The following is a 21646-nucleotide window of genomic DNA, read 5'->3' on the forward strand; positions in this document are numbered from 1 at the left end:
ACACCAACACCTAAAACCCATCCCTAATCCAACATAATATCATAAACATATTATAAATTAGCTCATTGTAATAAGAGAGTAAAACCTAGCCTACCTGGACGCTAAAGAAAGCTCAAAGAATCCACTAAACCACAGACTTTCCCTTCTGAAAAGATTCCACAAGTTGCCAAGCTATCAAAATCACAATCAACTCATCAAAACAAGAACAATGATACCTCTATTTCACTATTGTGCTTCTATGATCCAAAATACTAAAAATTCCCATGTGGGGCCCATTTACAGAAATCACATTTATGAAACCAACTCAATTTTCCCATATTCTTAAAAAGTAATTACCCTAAAAATGGTTGAATCCGAGCTATATTGGTGATTAATCAAGCCAAAGATTTTTATAAAAGAAAGGACAAATTAACCATAGGAATGAAGGAATCTTAACTCAAATTTGAAGGACAATCGTGTAATAGATCATTATCCAAGCTTACAAATCACCCATAATGGATATTCCTAAGTTATTCCACTCCTTAGGGTTTAAGTATCAAGAGAATGGATGAAGAATGAACAAAAATAAGTTATAAGGGGGGTATTTATATCGTTTCCAGGGGTTCGGGAGACGCTACCTTGACATGACCTTCGTGATAGTAGTATCTTATTGCTACCATGAAAGTAGGTATCATGACACGTGACATTGCAATTACAGCATATGGTGCCCTGTAAAGGTTATCAAGATCGATACCTCTAGCTCACTATTAGCGAATGCATCAACACGACTGAGACTTGGAAATTTCCAAGTGTCCTCTAACCCCTCGAGATTCATCCGGTATCCTATATATGCAAACAGACCATGCTACCTAATCAAATTGGAAGTTCTGGACTTAATGGTGTAGTTGAAATTTCCATTTGATATTTTTTCAACAAAAAAAAGGTCCCACACCCAACTTACCATCCTCTTAACTTTTGACTAATAGGTCAAAATGAGCTTGGGTGCCTCGGGACCCAAACCAAGTATCTTCCTAGCTTAAAATCAATACTTTGGAGTTGTTGGAATAGTCAGAATTAGCATACAAAGTGTTTGACTAAATTTTTTACTCGATATCCAATTCGAACTAGTAAAGACTTCAAAATAGACATTAGCTCTAAAAACCAAACAAACAGTTCGATAACTGAACTGTGAGTTCTAGCAAGTCATAAATGGCTTGGGTAAACTATAGTAAAGCTATAACAATGAAAATAAGTAGAAATAGGGAAAATAACCTGAAGGGTTATTATAATATCGACTACTAAATGGACTTTCATCCATGAAAGTCAAGGATTAAGATGTATCTAAAGTATCAAAGAAGTGGGGATACTAGGTCCACATATAGTTCTCGATTTCCTGAGTAGCCTCCTCTTCTGGGCGGTGCCTCTACTGAACCTTAACTATATGAATCTCCCTAGAGTGCATCCGCCTAACATCACAAACCAAACTTAGCAAGTGTTCCTCCACGAAGGTCATCCACTCATGCAATTGGACTGAATCCCATCTAAGAACATGAGACAGATCAGGAATGTATTGTCACAATATGTAAACATGAAAAATTGAATGAATAAAAGAAAAATTTAGGGTTAAGACTAACTCATATGCCACCTAACCAATGATACAAAGAATCTCGAAAGGCCTAATATATCTGGGGATGAACTTTTCCTTCCTCCCAAATCACATCACACCCTTCATGGGTGACACATGGAGGAATACTCGAGCACCAATACCAAATCTCCAGGCATAAAGCCTATGGTCTGCATAGGCCTTCTACATACTTTGAGATGCTCTCAACTTTTCTTGAATGACCATAATTCTGCCCACCAACTCTTGAAGCAAGTCAATGCCACAGGGTCTATTCTCAAAAGTGTCAAACCATCTAATTGGGAAACGATATCCCCTACCATAGAAAGCCTCAAAAGGCCCCATCTCGATATTTAAATTATAACTGTTATTATAAGCAAACTTTGCCAAGACTAAGTGATGCTCTCGTTGACCTACCAAATCCATAACACAGGATCGAAGCATATCCTCTAGGATCTAAATAGTCCACTTTGATTGGTCGTCTATCTATGGATTGAAGGTTGTACTAAGATCCACCTGTGTAATCAACTTCTTCTAAAAATTTCTCCAAAAGCTAGAAGTGAACATAAAACCTCGATTGAAGAAGATAGCTTTATGCACTCCATGAGAATGGACTTTCTTATGAGCATAGATGTAGGCTAACCTCTTGGCACGGAAAGACATCTGAATAGGTATGATATATGCTTACTTCGTCACTCGATCTATAATTACCCAAATACCATTGCAACTATAGGAAGTTCTAGGCAAACCATTAAAAAATTTCATGGTGATCTGCTCTTATTTCCACTCCAGAATGGGTAATCTCTAAACCAAACCACCTAGTCATTGATGCTCAACCTTCACCTGCTCACAATATAGGCAATGAGCTGCAAAGTCTGCCACATCTCTATTCATGCCACTCTACCAACAATGTTGTCTCAAGTTTCTATTCATCTTAGTTGTACTCGAATAAATGGAATACCTAGAGTTGTGATCCTCATGCTAAAATTGACTAAATCATGTCACAAACCCTTAAAACATAAATACAACCATCAAAACTTAGGACACCCTCTGATGTATGGTAGTCTTCTAAACTCACTACTCAACACCTTATTAGGAAGGATGCAAAGCCTATTATCCTTAAATTAATGATCCTAAATCTGGTCAAATAGCAAAGACCTCACCTCAACACTAGAAAGAATCCTTCTAGGGTCTAAAATATAAAGGAAAATAATCAAATTGGTTAAGGACTGGATCTCCTGTGCCAACAACCTCTAAGAAACTTAAATACAAGACAAGCAACCCATACTCATTGCCTTTCGACTCAAGGTGTCTGCTACCACATTCGCCTTACCCAAATTATGCAAAATTGAGATATCTAATCCTTAAGAAACTCCATCCATTTATGCTTCTTAGCATTAAGCTCCCTCTAGGTAATAAGTTGCATAGAACTATGATGATTAATGAAAATCTTAAAACGCACTCCACAAAGATATTTCCAAATCTTAAGCGCGAAGTCCACCACCGACAACTCTAAATTATGAGTGGGGTTATTGCGCTTATGTACCATAAGTTACCTAAAATTAAAAGTGATAACACGACCCTGCTAAATCAAAACATAACCCTAGCCAATGCCAAAAGCATAAAAATACGCAGTGAATCCCTCACCATCAATAGGAAGAGCTAAAATACAAGTTAAAGTAAGACACTACTTAAGCTTTCCAATGCTTGACTCACACTCCTTAGACCATTATAAAGTAACCTTCTATTGAGTCAATCTAGTCATAGGTGCTAAAACAGTAGCAAAAATCTTGACAAATATCTATAATCAACAGCCAAGCCAATAAAGCTATGATCCTCAGTCAGAGATGTAGCCTTGGTAATCATGAATAGCCTCAATTTTTATCGGTTCTACCTTAATGCTTTTCTTAGATATCACATGCCTAAAGAATGTTACTGAATCAAGCCAAAACTTACACTTAGAGAATTTTGCAAATATCACATGATCTCTTAAAGTATGGAAAATGTTCCTCAAATATTGTGCATGCTCCTCTCTACTCCTTGAATATATAAGTATGCCATTGATGAATAGAATCACAACGGAATCTAAATAAGGCCTGAATAGTTTGTTCATCAAATCCATGAATGTGTCTTGGGGAACTATTCAACCCAAAGGACACCACAAAGAACTCATAGTGACCATAATGGGTCCTAAAGGTCATCTTTAGGATATCCTCGACCTGAATCCTCAACTGATGGTAACTAGACCTTCAATAACTCATAGAGAATACTGCTACACCCTGAAGCTGGTCAAATAAATCATCAATACATGGCATAGGATAACAGTACTTCACCATCACCTTTTAAGATGCCTATAATCAACATGCATCTGAATAGAGCTATCCTTCTTCTTTAGAAATAACACAAGAGCTTCTTAAGGAGACACACTTGGTGTTATGATACCCTTACCAAAATGATCTTGAAACTTAGAATTCAGCTCCTTAAGCTCAATAAGAGCCATATGCTAAGGTGTTATCAAAATATGTTGGGTGTCCAGCTTAAGATAAATGATAGTATTTATCTCATGTGTAGTAGTTATGGCAAGCATATCAGTAGGTAAAACATTAGAAAACTCATAGCCACTAGGAACAGATTCAAGCGATGGACTCTCCATACTAATATTAGGAATATAAGCGAGATAAGACTCACAACCCCTTAAAATAAGTCTCCTAGCATACCTATAAGAAATAATCCATATAGGTTCGCGACTAATAGCTCCCTACCATATGGTCGAGGGTATGCTTGGCATGGATAAGGTAACAGTCTTGACAAAATAGCCCATGATCGTATGATAGTGGGATAACCAGTCCATACCCAAAATCATATCAAAATCAATAATGTCCAACATAATAAGATCAGTATAAGTATCAATATCTTGAACAATCATAACACCTGATCTTAAAAATCGATCCACTATTAAAGAATCACTCATGGGAGTAGATACACATAATGAAACAAAAAATAAATCCCAAAAAAAACTCTAATCTTGGAGTATAATAAGCAAAAACATAAGAATAAATTAATCCAAGATCAAATATAATAAGACTCAACTGATAACACACAAAAATTATACCTATGACAATAACATATGAAGACTCATTCTCGGGTCTAGTAGGTACTGTATACAACTGACCATGCCTGTAACCTGGCTGGGCTCTTAACCAATATCTTATTTTTCCTACCTAAGAACCTTCGTGAACACCCTGGGAACTACCACAACAACCATGAAAACAACCTATAAATGAGGGATAAACTTCTCTAATAGAGGGAAGACTTTGAGATAAAGCAACAATCGTCCTACATCCAAGTCACTCTTATACATAATGACCACAAACCCCTCAACTATAACATGCCACATGAGCTAAACTAGACTAGAAGATCCAACTGACCTAGAGTAACCACTACCTCTATAATAACCAAAAGATGAACCCCTGGAAGACTGACCACTACCTTGACCAAGGCAGTCACTAACACTAGACTAACATCTGTTAGTAATTTGGATCACTTCTTAAACATGTCTATAAGGCTAACTCTAAGGCTGATACGATTCATGCAGAGGGTACCTACCATGAGAACCAATGCCTCTAAAAAGAGACCTACTACGACTCCCACAGAAACTACCTATAAGGCCCCATAAAAATTCTAAGCTTAATTCAGTCCTTTAAGCTTGTCAAGAGGTCCCAAACTTAGAAAACTCTAACTAAGTTCCCAGACTTAGCTTATTTTTGTCATTTGAAAGTTGGCAATCTCATTTATCCACCTTAATGTCCTTTAATGGTCCATATATTTGTTAATTCTTGATCAGAGAGGTCAATAGGTGTTCTCATACAAGTTTCAAATTTTTCAAACCTCGATTAGACCACATTTGGTGTCCAAAAATAGTAGACCAACGTGATCTTAGTGTGCCACATCGCCCATCGTATTGGTCAACATTATTACAAGGACTTCCTATGAAACTACTGAGGCTTGGCACGATCATGGCGCAATGCGTCGGGTGTTGCGTTGATGCCCAATTTTAGTCATTAAATATCCATATTTTTAAAGGCAAAAGGGTCAATTTCCCACCATAATATAAAACTAATAACACGTAATTCAACCATTTTCAACACAAAATATACTAGTTTCTCTCAATTTTCCTTAAGAATAATTTTAAGGTTTTCAATTAGGGAAGCAAATTCAAGGAAATTCCACCGTCAAACTTCATATAATCAAGAACTAAGGTATACATAGTGTCCATTCATGGATTCCTTCCATCCATGAAGTTCAAGAATCAAGTTTTAAATCATGTATTGTGAATATTTTGTTTTGGGTTGATTATGGTCATGAGATTATGATGATGTAATTCCCAAGATAGAATCTATATGTGTTGTTCATGAAACAATGTTAATGTGTGGCTTGAAATATATAAGTGTAGTTGATTAATGGAGTTTGAAGTGATAATTTGATGATTATGCCTATGCCTTAAGTTGTGCATGCAAGGTTTTTGATAAAATGCCTAAGGGACTAGAAATCATTCATCATAGCTCAATTGTGACCCAAGTGATAAGTGCATGCTTTACCCTATTGATCACAATGACTTCTATGAGATTATTGTTCATTATGAATGTTTTATAAAAGCTCATGAGACTAGTTGATAAAATTATAACATGTTTATATGCTTTCCCATTCATTTACAAGAATATGATAACCATGTACTTCATGAAATCCCCAACTTATTGTATAATGGATTGTTGATGTTGGTCATATATTCAAGAAATTCATGCCTTTTAATTTTCCTTATATCAAGTCTTGGGGGTACTTGCACCCAATAATTTAGCTGTATGCCAAGAGCCAGTGTTATGTTTACACGATATCCTCAGCCAAGCCATGTTCAGTTGAATTCAGTTAGTCATGTGACTTAGGAAAACTCAATAATCCTAGTAATCTCAGTATTATTTCGTCAGTCAATGAAACTCAATGAACTCAGTCCAATTTATTTGAGTTAATTATGTTCAGTGTCTATTCATATGGGAGTAGGATTTAACATGAAGTGAACCCAAGGATGAGGACACACACTGACAGTTGAGGGTGTAATCCTTAGAAAAATTCCTTGCATTCCAAAAATATGTAGCCAGTATAGGTTGACACATTAACACTGATAGAGGAGGGTTGATGAAGTTGATGAACACTGTCAGATGAGGGTCCTTCCATTCTCTTTTGGGGACACTGCTAGATGAGGGTCACCCACAGCCTGTCTTTACCAGTGGTGCGGTATTGACACCCTTCTAATTAGGGTTATAGATTGGACCCCAACTCAGTTATAATGCATTATTTGGGGCATGTAAGTTAGATGACCACTTCCTATAGTTACAGTCTTACTCTAAGCCTTAGTAATAGAACTTAGTTAATTCTACAGAATTCAGGACTATTAGCTACAATTAATTTAGTACAGTACGGAACCCAGCTAGTTTTATCAGAACCTTTACTATCCAACATAGTTGCTCAGTATCAATTATATCAGTTATTAGTAACTCATGTTATCTGTATTCAGACTCAGTAGTAAGTATCATTATGAATTTAGTTACAATCACTCATTCATGTATGTATCTAAAGTTCATGTTGTACAGGCAGTTAGCATTGTTCCTACATCTAAACCCTTTGCATTTAGCCTACCTTACTTGCATACCAGTACATTTTATCGTACAAACGCATTTGCGTCATGGTATTTCTATACCATAGGTTCAAAAGTACGAGCTCCAGAGCTTCAGTAGCATTCTAATCTTAGCAGTCAAAGTCAATAGTAAGTCCTCATCCTTTGAAGATATGATCATTACTTTATTTCTTTATTACTTTATTTATTTAAGTAGTTGGAGTTAGTTGGGAACATGTCCCATTAACTCCTTATTCAGACAGTTCAGTTTTAGAGGATTTTTAGACCATAGTATGTTCAGATAGTTTTGTTTTAGTTTACTTTGGTATTGATATACCGTACTATCAGATGATATGTTTTATCATTTTTGAACCTTATGGCATTTTAGCCTTTATTTTCACATTTATACAGTATATTTTACAGTGCTCAGGTACATATATCAGTCATGTGTTAGCTTATGGTCCTTCGGGGTCATGAGCATCATATGGCATTTCAAGTGTCAGATTTGGGGCGTTACAAACATGGTATCAGAACCTAAGGTTCAATAGTATCCTAGGAAGTCTGAAAGCCACATCTAGTAGAGTCTTGTACAAGGGTGTGTTCCATGCCATATTTATGTACATGATACTATAAGATATTTTAGAAATAATTTCCCTTCTTTCAGATTTATGTCGTGCCAATGAGTATAATCTTAAGTTAATATCTCATTCTAATTATTTCTCTTCCATTTACAGAACATGCCTCCCAGGAAAAGAACTAGAAATCAATTAACCCATTATTTCAAAGATCCTTTAGGCAAACATGTATCTTATGCAGAGTTTAGAGCTGCATTCACTACTCTTGCTCAATCAGTTGCTGGTTAGAATGAACGACCAGCTGTAGTTATGGCCAACCCAGTGGCCAATTCAGCTGTAGACAAGATATGGGACTTCACCCGAATGACTCCTCCATCTTTTGTCTAGTGAAAGATAGATGCGGACCCTCAGGAATTCCTTGACCAATTTTAAAAAGTTATAGACATTATGGGGGTTACTCTTAGTAAGAGTACTGAGCTAGCTATGTATCATTTGTAGGATATTGCTCACACTTGGTTCAAATAGTAGAAGTCAAAGAGGTCAGTTGATGCTGGATCCATAGAGTGGGAGGATTTTTTCACCACATTCTTAGATATATTCTTTCCCCTAGACTTAAGAGAAACTAAGGTGTTAGAATTTTTTAACCACAGGTAGGGAAATATGACGGTGAAAGAGTATTGTCTTAAGTTTAGTCAATTAGCTAGATATGCTCCTCATGTGGTTGTAGATAGCACGACCATGAAGAGTAAGTTTGTTTCTGTGGTGAATTATAGTGTGGTCAATAAGTGTAGGTTTTTGATGTTGAATAGTGGCATATACATAGCCAGGATTATGACCCATTCTCAGCAGATAGAAGAGCAAAAGATTAAGATGAGGGAGAAGCAGAATAAGAGAACAAGGACAAGTAATATCAACTTTGCTCAGCCTAAATTAGAAGGCGGGAATCATTCTCAATTCCATCCTATGTCATCCGTTCAAGATCCTTCATTAGATAGTGCTTTAGTTCCAAAATTCAACAAAGATAATAGAGATAGGGAGAAAGACTCTAAGTCTCAAGGAAGTGTCAGCAATGCCCGAACTAATCCTCTTTGTTAGACTTGTGGTAAGAACCACAAGGGTGATTGCAGAGCCGGCAGTAATATCTATTTCAGATATGGCAAGATAGGACATAGAGTCATGGATTGTTTCCATTTAGGTTATCAAGGTCAACAGAACTATTCCTCAGCCTAGTCCGGTCGCCCAAATCAGCATAGTGCCACTTCTAGTGCTACTAATGGGAAACGCCTAAACAAACTTTATGCTCTTCAATCCCGACAGAATTAGGAAAATTCTTTGGATGTGGTCACTGGTACATTACAGATCCTTCATGTACAGTTTTATGTTTTGCTAGATCCAGGAGATTCTTTGTTTTTTCTTACTCCTTACATAACAGTTAATTTTGGAGTTAGTGCCAAAATTTAGCAGAACCCTTCTTAGTCTCTACCTCAGTGGGTAAAACTATTATAGCCTAATGGGTATACAGGAACTGTCCGGTTATGATATTTTAGAAAGTCACTTGAGCAGACTTAGTCGAATTAGTGATGATTGATTTCGATGTCATTCTTGGAATGGATTGGCTTCATTTCTATTATGCCACAGTCAACTGTAGAAATAGAGTTTTCCAATTTTAGTTTTTGAATGAACTTGTCCTAGAGTGGAAGGGTAGTACTTTAGCTTTCAAAGATCAACTTATTTCCTACCTTCGAGCATGAAAAATAATATCTAAGGGATGTGTCTATCATTTTGTTTGAGTCAAGAACACTAGTTTTGAAACTCCATGTCTTGATTCAGTCCCAGTATTGAATGAATATTCAGATGTATTTCTCGAAGATCTTTCTGGAATTCCTTCTGAAAGGGAAATAGACTTTGACATTGATCTTCTTCTAGATACTCATCCTATATCTATTCTGCCATACAGAATGGCACCAACAGAACTCAGAGAATTGAAAGAATAGTGTAAGTATCTCTTAGATAAGGGATTCATTAGACCCAGTATGTCCCCGTGGGGTGGACCAGTCTTATTCATGCAAAAGAAAGACAGTTCTCTCAAAATATGTATCGATTACTGTCAACTTAATAAAGTCACGGTCAAGAACAAGTATCCTCTTCCCAAAATTGATGACTTGTTTGACCAACTTTATGGTGCTAGTTATTTCTCAAAAATAGACCTCAGATCAGGCTATCATCAGCTCTGTGTCAGAGAATGTGACATTCTAAAAATAGCCTTCCGTACTCGGTATGGTCACTTTGAATTCCTAGTCATCTCCTTTGGTCTTACCAATCACTCAACATCTTTCATGAACTTGATGAACCGTGTGTTTAAATAGTACTTGGACATGTTTATTATAGTTTTAGTAGATAATATTCTGGTCTATTCCCACAGAGAGTATGATTATGCAGACCATCTCAGAATCGTGCTTCAGACTCTTAGAGATTATCAGTTGTTTGCCAAATTCAATAAGTGCAATTTTTGGATAAGGTCAGTAGCATTCCTTGATGATATTGTTACCAGTGATGTCCTTAGGGGTGATTCTCAAAAGATTGATGCAGTAAGAAACTGGCCCAGACCTATCTCTCTATTAGAAATTAGGAGTTTCTTGGGTTAGGCTAGCTATTACAGATGGTTTATGGAGGGATTTTCATATATTGCATCTCCTATGTAAAGATTAACTCAAAAAAAAGTCAAGTTTCAGTTGCCAGATCCTTGCAAGAAGAGTTTTCTGGAGTTTAAGACTCAACTCAACTCAGCTCTAGTTTTGGCTATTCCAGATGGTTCAGATGGGTTCATAGTGTATTGTGATGCGTCTAGAGTAGGTTTGGGTTGTGTCATCATACATCATGGTAAGGTCATATCCTACACCTCCATAAAACTTAAGCCCCATGAGAAGAATTATCCAACTCATGTTCTTGAGTTAGCAACCATTGCTTTTACCTTAAAGATTTGGAGGCATTACTTGTATAGTGTTCATGTAGATTTGTTCACAAATCATAAAGCCTTCAGTATGTATTCTCTTAGAAAGATCTCAATCTTCGTCGGTGAAAGTGGTTAGAGCTCTTGAAAGATTATGACATGAGTATCCTTTATCATTCGGGCCAGGCCAACATAGTGGGTAATGCTCTCAGTAGATTGACTATGGGTAGTGTTTCTCATGTTGACGACAATAAGAGGAAGTTGTCTCAAGAAATCCATCAGCTTTCCAGAATAGGTGTCCGCCTAGTTGATTCGGAAGAGGGTAATTTATGGGTTCAGAATAGTTCAGAATCATACCTAGTTTTCAAGATGAAAGAAAATCAGGATAAAAATCCCAGTTTAGTCAAGTTAAAACATTCAGTCAAGGATCAGAAAGTAGAGGTTTTCTCCCAAGGGGGAGATGTTGTGTTGCATTATCAGAGTCATCTTAGCGTGCCAGGTGTAGATAACTTGCGAAAATGAATTCTTGCACAAGCACATGGTGAGCACTACTCTATTCATCCAGGGGCCGCTAAGATGTACCGCAACTTATGGGAGATCAATTGGTGGAGTGGGATGAAGAGAGATGCCATAGAGTTTGTGGCTAAGTTCTCTACATGTTAGCAGGTTAAGATAGAGCATCAAAAGCCTAGTAGGTCCATGCAGGAGTTCACTATTACTACTTGGAAGTGAGAAGATATGAACATGGACTTTGTGATGGGTGTGCCTCGTACCCATCATCAACATGATTCCTTTTGGGTAATTATAGATAGGATGACCAAATTAGTTTATTTTCTTCCAGATACCTCTTGTTCAGTGAAGGATTATGCCAAACTCTATATCATAGAGTTGGATCGATTGTATGGTATCCCGCTATCTGTTTTCTCAGACAGAGGTACCCAATTCACCTCTTATTTCTTGAAAGTATTCCAAAAGGGTCTTGGTACCCAAGTTTATCTTAGTACAACCTTTCATCCTCAGATAGATGGTCAAGCAGAAAGGACTATTCATACCTTGGAAGCTATTCAATAGGTGTGTGCAATTGTTTTCAAGGGTAGTTGGGATCACCATTTGCCTTTGATTGAGTTTCCATACTACAACAACTGTTATTCTAGTATTCAGCTGGCTCCAGTCGAAGCTCTTTACGGAAGGAGATGTAGATCTCCTATCGGTTGGTTCAAAGTTAGTGAGGTCTGAGTTATAGGGCCTGACTTAGTATTCGATGCTTTAGGAAAAGTCCAGTTGATCAGACAAAGACTTTAGGCTACTCAGAGACGACAGAAGTTTTGCGCAGATGTGTGGAAAAAAAATCTCAAGTTTGAGATTGATGATCATGTATACCTAAAAATATCTCCCATGAAGGGAGTGAAGTGATTCGGCAAGAATGGAAAACTCAGTCCCCGATATTTTGGTTTCTTCAAAATGCTCAGTTGCTTCAGCACGGTAGCTTATGAACTCGAATTTCCTTCACATCTAGGCTCAGTCCTTCCAGTGTTCCATGTCACCTTAAAAAAATACATACGTGACCCAATAGTTGTAGTCCCTATAGAGGGCATAGGCATTCAGAACAGTCTTTCTTTTGAAGAGATTCCAGTCAAAATCCTCGACTATAAAACTCACAGATTGAGGAATAAGGAAGTTCCTCTAGTCAAAGTTCTTTGGCAGAATCAGTCTGTTAAGGGTGCTACTTGGGAAGCAGAAGCAGGCATATGGACCAAGTATCCTCACCTCTTTTCCACTAATTCAGACTTAGCCCAAGGTAATAGATTTTCTTAAAGCTTATTCATGTTTTATGTCCAACTTTTAGTTACAACTTGGCATTCATTTTCATTCTTAGACTCTCATTATAAACTCGGTATTAAATTACCATTGGATATCCAGTTATAAATGTGATCTTGGCACTCTGCCTCACCAATCACGTTGGTTAACATTGTTGTAGGGACTGCCAGTGAAACTACTAAGGCTTGGCGAGATCATGGCACGACGCGTTGGGTATCGCATTGATTCCCAATTTTATTCATTAAATGTTCACATTTTTAAGGAAAAAAAGGTCAATTTTCCACCCTTATTTAAACCCAATAACACGTAATTCAGCCGTTTTCTCTCAAAATATACAAGTTTCTCTCAATTTTGATCAAGTACAAGTTTAGGGTTTTCAATTGGGGATTCAAATTCAAAGAAATTCCACCATCAAACTTTGTAGAATCTAGAACTAAGGTATGCATAGTGTTCATTCATTGATTCCTTTCATCCAAGAAGTTCAAGAATAAAGTTTCAAATCATGTATTATGAATATTTTATTGTGGGCTGATTATGTGAATGAGATTATGATGATGTGATTCTCAAGTTAGAATATTTATGTCTTTTTCATGAAACTATGTTAATGTGTGGTTTGAAATCTTTAAGTGAAGTCAATTCATGGGGTTTTGAAGTGATAATATGATTATTATGCCTATGTCTTAAGTTGTGCATGCAAGGTGTTTGATAAAATGCCTAAGGGACTAGAAATTATGCATCATAGCTCAATTGTGACCAAAATAATAAGTACATGCTTTACTCTTATGATCACAATGACTTTTATGATATTGTTGTACATTATAAATGTTTTATAAAATGCTCATAAGACTAGTTGATGAAATTTTGACATGTTTTTATGCTTTCTCATTCATGTACAAGATTATGATAACCATGTACTTCATGAAATCCCCAACTTATTATATTATGGATTGTTGATGTTGGTCATGTATTCAAGAATAGCATGCCTCATTAGTTTCCTTCTTTCGAGTCATGGGGTACTTGTACCAGAAAATTTTGTTGTGTGCCTAGAGCCAGTGTCATGGTTTCATGATTTCCCCAGTCAAGCCATGTTGAATAGAATTCAACCAGTCATGTGACTCAGGAAAACTCAGTAAACACAGTAATCCCAGTAATCTCAGTTGTATTCCGTCAGTCAACCAAACCTAATGGACTCTGTCTAATTTAGTTCAGTTAATCATGTTCAGTATCTATTCAGATGGGAGTAGGATTAGCACCGAGTGAACCCAAGGATGAGGACATACAATGATAGTTGAGGGTGTGATCCTCAGAAGCAATCCTTGCATTCTAGAACTATGTAGCTAGCACAGGTTAAGACATCAACACTGACAGATGAGGGTTGATGAGGTGGATAAACACTATTTGATGAGGGTGCCACCATTCTCTTTTGGGCCAGATAGGGTTACCCACAGGCTATCTGTACCAGTGGCACGGTATTGAAAACCTTCTAATTAAGGTTACAGATTGGACACCATCTTAACTATGATGCGTTATTTGGGGCATGTTGGTTAAATTACTACTTTTCATGTTAAAGTCTCAGTCTTATTCTCAGTCTTAGTAATAGAACTTAGATAGTTCAACAGAATTTAGGACTATCAGCAACAGTCAATTCAGTAAGTATGAAACCCAGCTAGTTCTATCGGAACCTAGACTATCAGACACAACCGCTAGATATTAGTTATATCTATTATCAGTAACTCATGTTATTTGTATTTAGACTCAGTAGTCAGTATCATCACAAATTTAGTTACAGTCACTTATTTATCCATGTATTCAAACATTTATGTTATAAAATCAGTTAGTATTATTCATGCATCTAAACCATTTTTATAAAATCTACCTCACTTGTATACCAGTACATTCAATTATACTGGCGCATTTGTGCTATGGTGTTTTTATAGCATAGGTTCAGAAGTACGAGCTTCAGAGCATCAGTAGCATTCCAGTCTTAGTAGTCAGATTCAGCAATGATTCCTCATTTTTAATGGATATGATCATTACTTTATTTCTTCATTACTTAGTTTATTTCAGCAGTTGGAGTTAGTTGGGGATATGTACCATCAACTTTTTATTCAGACAATTCAGTTTTAGAGGCTTTTCAGACTACAGTATGTTCAGACAATTTTATTTTAGCTAGTTTTGGTATTGATATACCATACTTTCAGATGTTATAATTTATCAGTTTTGAACCTTATTGTCTTTTAGCCTTTATTTCTTCATTGATACAGTAGATTATGCAATGTTCAGGTATAGATATCAGTCATGGGTTAGCATGTACTCCTTTGGGGTCATGAGAATCGTGTGGCATTTCAGGTGTATGATTTGGGGGTGTTACAAACTTGGTATGAGAGCCTAAGGTTAAACAGTATCCTAGGATGTCTGAAAACTGCATCTAGTAGAGTCTTGTACATAGGCAAGTTGCGTGCCATATTTATGTACATGAGGCTATGAGATGTTTTAGGAACAATTTCCCTTCTTTCAGTATTCATGTCGTGCAGTGAGCATTATCTTAAGTTAACCTCTCGGTATAATCTTTTTATCTTCTATTCACAGAACATACCTCCCATGAAGAGAACTGGAAATCAGTTAACACCTCAGCTCGAAGATCCTTTAGGAGAATATATATCTCATGCAGAGTTCAATGCTGCATTCACTACTCTTGCTCAGTCAATTACTGCTCATAATGAATGACCATCTATCGTTCCAGCAAACCTAGTGGCCAACTCAGCTGCAGACAGTATTCAGGACTTTACCTGAATGAATCTTCCATCTTTTTTTAGGTCTAAGTAAGATGAGGACCATCAGGAATTGCTTGACTAGGTTCAAAAAGTTACAAATATCATGGGGGTTACTCCTAGTGAGGGTAGCTGGGATGACCATTTGCCTTTGATTGAATTTGCATATAACAACAGTTATCATTCCAGTATTCAGATGGCTCCATTCGAAGTACTCTATCGTAGAAGATGCAGATCTATAATCGGTTGGTTCGAAGTTTGTTAGGCCTCAGTTATAGGGCCTAACTTAGTATTCAATGCCTTAGAAAAAGTCCAGTTGATCAGAGAAAGACTTCGGGCTGCTTAGAGATGATAGAAGTCTTATGTAGATGTGCATAAAAGATCTCGAGTTTGAGTTTGGTGATCATGTATACCTAAAAATCTCTCCCATGAAGGGAGTGAAGAGATTAAACAAGAAGGTAAAGCTCAGTCCCTAATATGTCCGTCCTTTCAAAATTCTCAATCGCTTCGGCAAGGTAGCTTATGAGTTCTAATACTTTCAGATCTAGGCTCAGTCCATCCAGTGTTCCATGTCTCCTTGATAAAGACGTGTATAGGTTACCCAGCAATTGTAGTCCCTTTGAAGGGCATAGGTATTCAAAATATTTTATATTTCGAAGAGATTTCATTTGAAATCCTCGACTACTAGACTCCCAGACCGAGGAACAAGGAAGTTACTCTAGTCAAAGTTCTTTGGTGGAATCAGTCCATTGAGGAAGCTACTTGGGAAGTAGAAGCAGACATGCAAACAAAGTATCTTCACCTCTTCTCTACTAATTCAGACTCAGACCAAGGTAATAGTTTTCCTAAAAGCTTATTCATGTTTTATGTCCAAATTTCAGTTACAACTTGACATTCATTTTCATGCTCAGATTCTCATTATAAACTTAGCATTAAATTACCATTTCATATCCAGTCATATGTTCATTCATTATGTCAGTCACATATTTATGAATCAAATATGCATCCTAATTATAAGAAACTCAGCGTATCAGAAATCTCAGTCATGCATTCATGAATCAGTTATGTATGCATTAGATATGTATGTTCAGTATGATACATTTAGTTTATCAGTAATATGAATCATGTAATCATGTTACAGTTATTCATGTCCCATATGTACTTAAGTTATTGTTTCCCCCTTCCCAGTCAGTTTCATTCAAGGACGAATGTTTCCAAGGGGGAGATATTGTAAGGACCCACAAAATTTTTAAGCTTAATTCAGTCCTTTAAGCTTGTCAAGGGGTCCTAAACTTAGAAAAATCAAGCTATGTTCCCATAATTAGCTTATTTTTGGCCTTCAAAAGTTTGCAATCTCATTTTGCAACCTTAATGTCCTTTAATGGTCTGTATGTTTATTAATTCATGATAAGAGAGGTCAATAGGTGTTCCCAGATGAGTTTTAGATTTTTTGGACCTCGATTAGACCATGTTTGGTGTCCCAAAATAGTTTACCAATTCGATCTTTGCACGTCGCATCGCCCATCATGTAGGTTAACATTGTTGCAGGGATTGCCAGTGAAATTACTAAGGCTTGGCGCGATCATGCTGTGACGCATCAGGTATCGCGTTGATGCCCAATTTTAGTACTTAAATATCCATATTTTTAAGGGTGAAAGGGTCAATTTCCCCCCCCCCCTATATAAACCCAATAACACATAATTCAGCCATTTTCACCCAAAATATACTAGTTTCTCTCAATTTTCCTCACAAACAAGTTTAGGGTTTTCAATTGGGGATTCAAATTTAAGAAAGTTTCACCATCAAATTTCGTAGAATCATGAACTAAGGTATGCATAGTGTTCATTCATGGATTCCTACCATCCATGAAGTTCTAAAATGAAGTTTTAAATCATGTATTGTGAATATTTTGTTGTGGGTTGATTATGTTCATGAGATTATATGATGTGATTTACAAGCTGGAATCTTTATGTGTTGTTCATCAAACTTTGTTTATGTTTGGCTTGAAATTTATAAGTTTAGTCAATTCATGAAGTTTTGAAGTGTTAATTTGATGATTATGCCTAGTCCTTAAGTAGTGCATGCAACGTTTTTGATAAAATGCCTAAGGGATAAGAAATTATGCATCATAGCTCAATTGTGACCCAAATTATAAGTGCATGCTTTAACCTTATGATCACAATGACTTTTATGATATTGTTGTGCATTATAAATATTTTATAAAATGCTCATGAGACTAGTTGAAATTATGACATGTTTATATGCTTTCCCATTCATGAACAAGATTATGATAACCATGTACTTCATGAAATCCCCAACTTATTGTATTATGGATTGTTAATATTGGTCATGTATTCAAGAGTGTCATTCTTTGTTAGTTTCCTTCTATCGTGTCCTGGGTTACTTGTACTCGACAATTTAGTTGTGTGCCTAGAGCCAGTATCATGTTTTCATGATATCATCAGTCAAACCATATTCAGTAGAATTCAGTCAATCATGTGACTCAGAAAAACTCAGTAAACTCAGTAATCCTAGTAATCTCGGTAGTATTCCGCCAGTCAATGAAACTCAATGAACTCAATCTAGTTTAGTTCAGTTAATCATGTTCAGTATCTATTCAGATGGTAGTAGGATTTAGCACTAAGTGAACCCAAGGAAAAGGACACACGCTAATAGTTGAGGATGTGATCCTTGAAAATAATCCTTGCATTCCAGAACTACGTAGCCAGCATAGGTTGAGAGATTAACACAGATAGAGAAGGGTTAATAAGGTGGATAAAAACTATCAGATGAGGATCTCATCGTTCTCCTTTGGGGACACTGCTAGATGAGGGTCATACACAGGTTGTCTTTACTAGTGGCGCGGTATTGACACCCATCTAATTGAGGTTACAGATTGGACCCCAACTCAGCTACAATGTATTGGTTAGATGACTACTTCCCATAGTTACAGTCTTAGTCTTAATAATAGAACTCAGATAGTTCAATAGAATTTAGGACTGTCAGCTACAGTCAATTTAGTATAGTACAGAACCCAGCTAGTCCTTCATAACCTAGACTGTCAGACACAGTCACTCAGTATCAGTTATGTCAGTCATCAGTAATTCATGTTATCAGTATTGAGACTCAATAGTCAGTATCATCATGAGTGTAGTTACAGTCTATTATTCATGCATGTATTCTCACGTTCATGTTATACAGTCTGTTAGCATAACTTATACATCTAAACCTTTTGCATTAAGCCCATCACACTTGCATACCAGTATATTCAATAATACTGATGCATTTGCACATATGTGTTCATATACAACAGGTTCAAAAGCACGAGCTCCAGAGCATCAGTAGCATTCCAGTCTTAGCTGTCAGAGTCAGCAGTAAGTCCTCATCCTTTGAGGACATGATCATTACTTTATTTCTTCATTACATAGTTTATTTCAGTAGTTGGAGCTAATTGGGGATATATCCTATCAAATCCTTATTCAGATAGTTTAGTTTTAAAATCTTTTCAGACCAGAGTATGTTCAGACAATTTTGTTTCAGTTTGTTTTGGTATTGACATTCCATACTTTCAGATGTTATGTTTTATAAGTTTTGAACCTTATGGACTTTCAACCTTTATTTCCGTATTTATATAGTATATTACGTAGTGCTCAGGTACAAATATCAGTCATGGGTTAGCTTGTTGTCCTTCAGGGTCATGAGCACCATGTGACATTTCGGCTGTTACATTTGGGGCATTTCACTACCCGCACACCAAGGTCTCTTATCGCTGCCCCCTTGATCCTCGTGATGAATCTACTCCATCTTTTGAGCATGATAAGAAACTTAAGAAAAAGACCTAATCACAAAAACCAACCTCAGAGTAAACATGTGTAGAGGAAGTCTCAACCCTCTGATGTGCTAGATTTTTTTAGCACATTTAAGACTTTTTAACTTGAAATAATTATAAGTTCTTAAGTAATTATTGGTGTTTTTGATGTTATTTCTTAAGATTTTGTAGGAAAGTCAAGATGCATGGAACTAAGAAAAAAAAGTTGAAAACATGGGTGATGACAACCATGATAAGTCGTCAGCCTTGTGATAGGCTATTAGTATTGGCGTCAGACTTTAACAGGGAGTTGTAGTCTGAGAAGCACTTCTGACGACGTTGATCATGTGGTATCAAAGTTATGATAAGGCATCAATAAGTTTGTCAGCCTTAAGCAGAGAAATAGCAAAAGGAGAAGACATCTGATGATGATAGAGAAACGTCGTCAGATCCATGACGCGGCATCAGAAACATCGTCAGCTTTAGACAGAACTTGAAGATAACTGGGGCTAATCTGATGCCATCCGTGATAAGGTGTCAGACCCTTGATGTGGCATCAACCAGTGCGTCACCTAATCATATAATTTTATTTATTTTGTTATTTTATTTCCATAATTAAGTTTAGGTATAAATAGAAGTTTTCAGGGTTTTATTAGAGATATCTCTCAATCTTGTTTTTGGAACAGGGGATCATCTTTTTCATCAAGTATTTTTCTTGTTTTCCCTTCAACACTTGTCAACTATTGTGGATCATTCTCTTGTGATTCAATTGAAGAAATAATTATTGTTCTCATCCATGCGTAAGTTTATCCATACTATCATGAATTCAACATTTTATTTCGTTCATCAAATCATGAGCGGCTAATTCTATTAGCCCGAGTTATGGGATCCATGGATTAGGGTTTGATATGCTACTATGTACTTTAAGGGTTCAAAGAGTAGTCGGAGTCTTGAAATTCTATTTTTTTAACTTAAAGTCTATTGGTTGCAAACAATAGGTTATGCCTTAGGTTTATTTGCTTGAACAAAGAAATAGACTAGAGAAGGTGAATTATCAATAGGGACTCGGAAGCTACCAACCTTCTGTTTAATCATTAATGTCATAACTAGATTAATCTACCTGAGATAACATCCTATTGGAAATAGATAAGTTATCTAAGTTTAATAGAATTAATTAACAAATTGTCTGGTGAGGTCGAGAGATGTCAGATAGTATAGTCGTCAGGGATATTCCATTGTTCCTACTTACTTCAAGAGTCTTAAGCAGTACCTAGTATTTTCCAATTCCCAAAATCGACAGTGAACATAAATCTGGTTTTCCATTTATATTTATTACAAACATTAATACTAAAACCCCATTTTATATTTTTGTATTATTTGTTAGAATTTAACTTGTAGATAAAATTTCAAACTAGTTTAATCGCCACTCACATTTTTCCCTGTGGATTCGACTCCGACTCTAAAGTTAGGTAAATATATTGATGACGACCGCCTTGCACTAAATTAACGTGTATGTTGAGCATTATCAAAAATGGCACCATTACCGCGGAACAATTTGGTGTATTGAGTTGGTTTGGAATTTTACCTTATTTGCTTGAATTCGAACTTGTAAATATTTATTTGTGATTTCCTTTGTTTCGTGTGTTAGAGAGATTTTCTTTATTTTTGTTTATTTCTTACTATGGCATCATGAAATGAATGTGAGTTTGATGGTTGGAAATCTTATCTGGATGATCCATGTCCATATTGTGATGGACCTCATTTTTGCAAGATTGTAGATATGCGCCTCGGAGAGAGATATATGCACCATCTCTATCCTACCGAGAGTATAATTGTTTTTTATGTAGTGGTAAAGATAGACATTGGAGTGATTGTCCAAATTCCCCCTTCCCCTATTGTGATTACCCAAGTTCTAGTTCTTCTAAAGAGTATAACAAGTCTTATGGTCAAGAAAAGGAAGAATGAAGCACTGGAAAGAGTGACATTGAAGTTATGCTTCAACTAATGAATTTACCGAGGGAAGAGAAAGGATAGAAGATATGGATATCGAGGTCAATCATCCAAAACACTTTTCTACATTATGTTTAGATGATATCTTATTTGTGAAATTATTTAAAATAATAGAAGAGTGTAAGGATGAAGAGCAAGAATCCTATGTTGATAATGAGCTTGATGTTGAGCAACCCTTGGTGATTTCCCAACCAACCGAACCATTTTTGAATGAAGATGCCAAGGATAAGGAAATGGTATTAGAGTCAAAAGAAGAAATTAAGCACAAACCTCGCGAATACTCTAGTCCATTTGAGGGTAAAAATACTAATAGGGAAGTTATTCCAAAATTGAGGTTTAGTCCTTATTCGAATCACTTTTCAACAATATGCTTAGTGGATGTGATGAAATTTAAATCACCCAAGAAAATGATGAATTTTGAAAATGAGGAGGAAGATTCTTACATT

This window comes from Capsicum annuum, chromosome 1 (assembly GCF_002878395.1).
Source record: "Capsicum annuum cultivar UCD-10X-F1 chromosome 1, UCD10Xv1.1, whole genome shotgun sequence".
Classification (NCBI taxonomy): domain Eukaryota; kingdom Viridiplantae; phylum Streptophyta; class Magnoliopsida; order Solanales; family Solanaceae; genus Capsicum; species Capsicum annuum.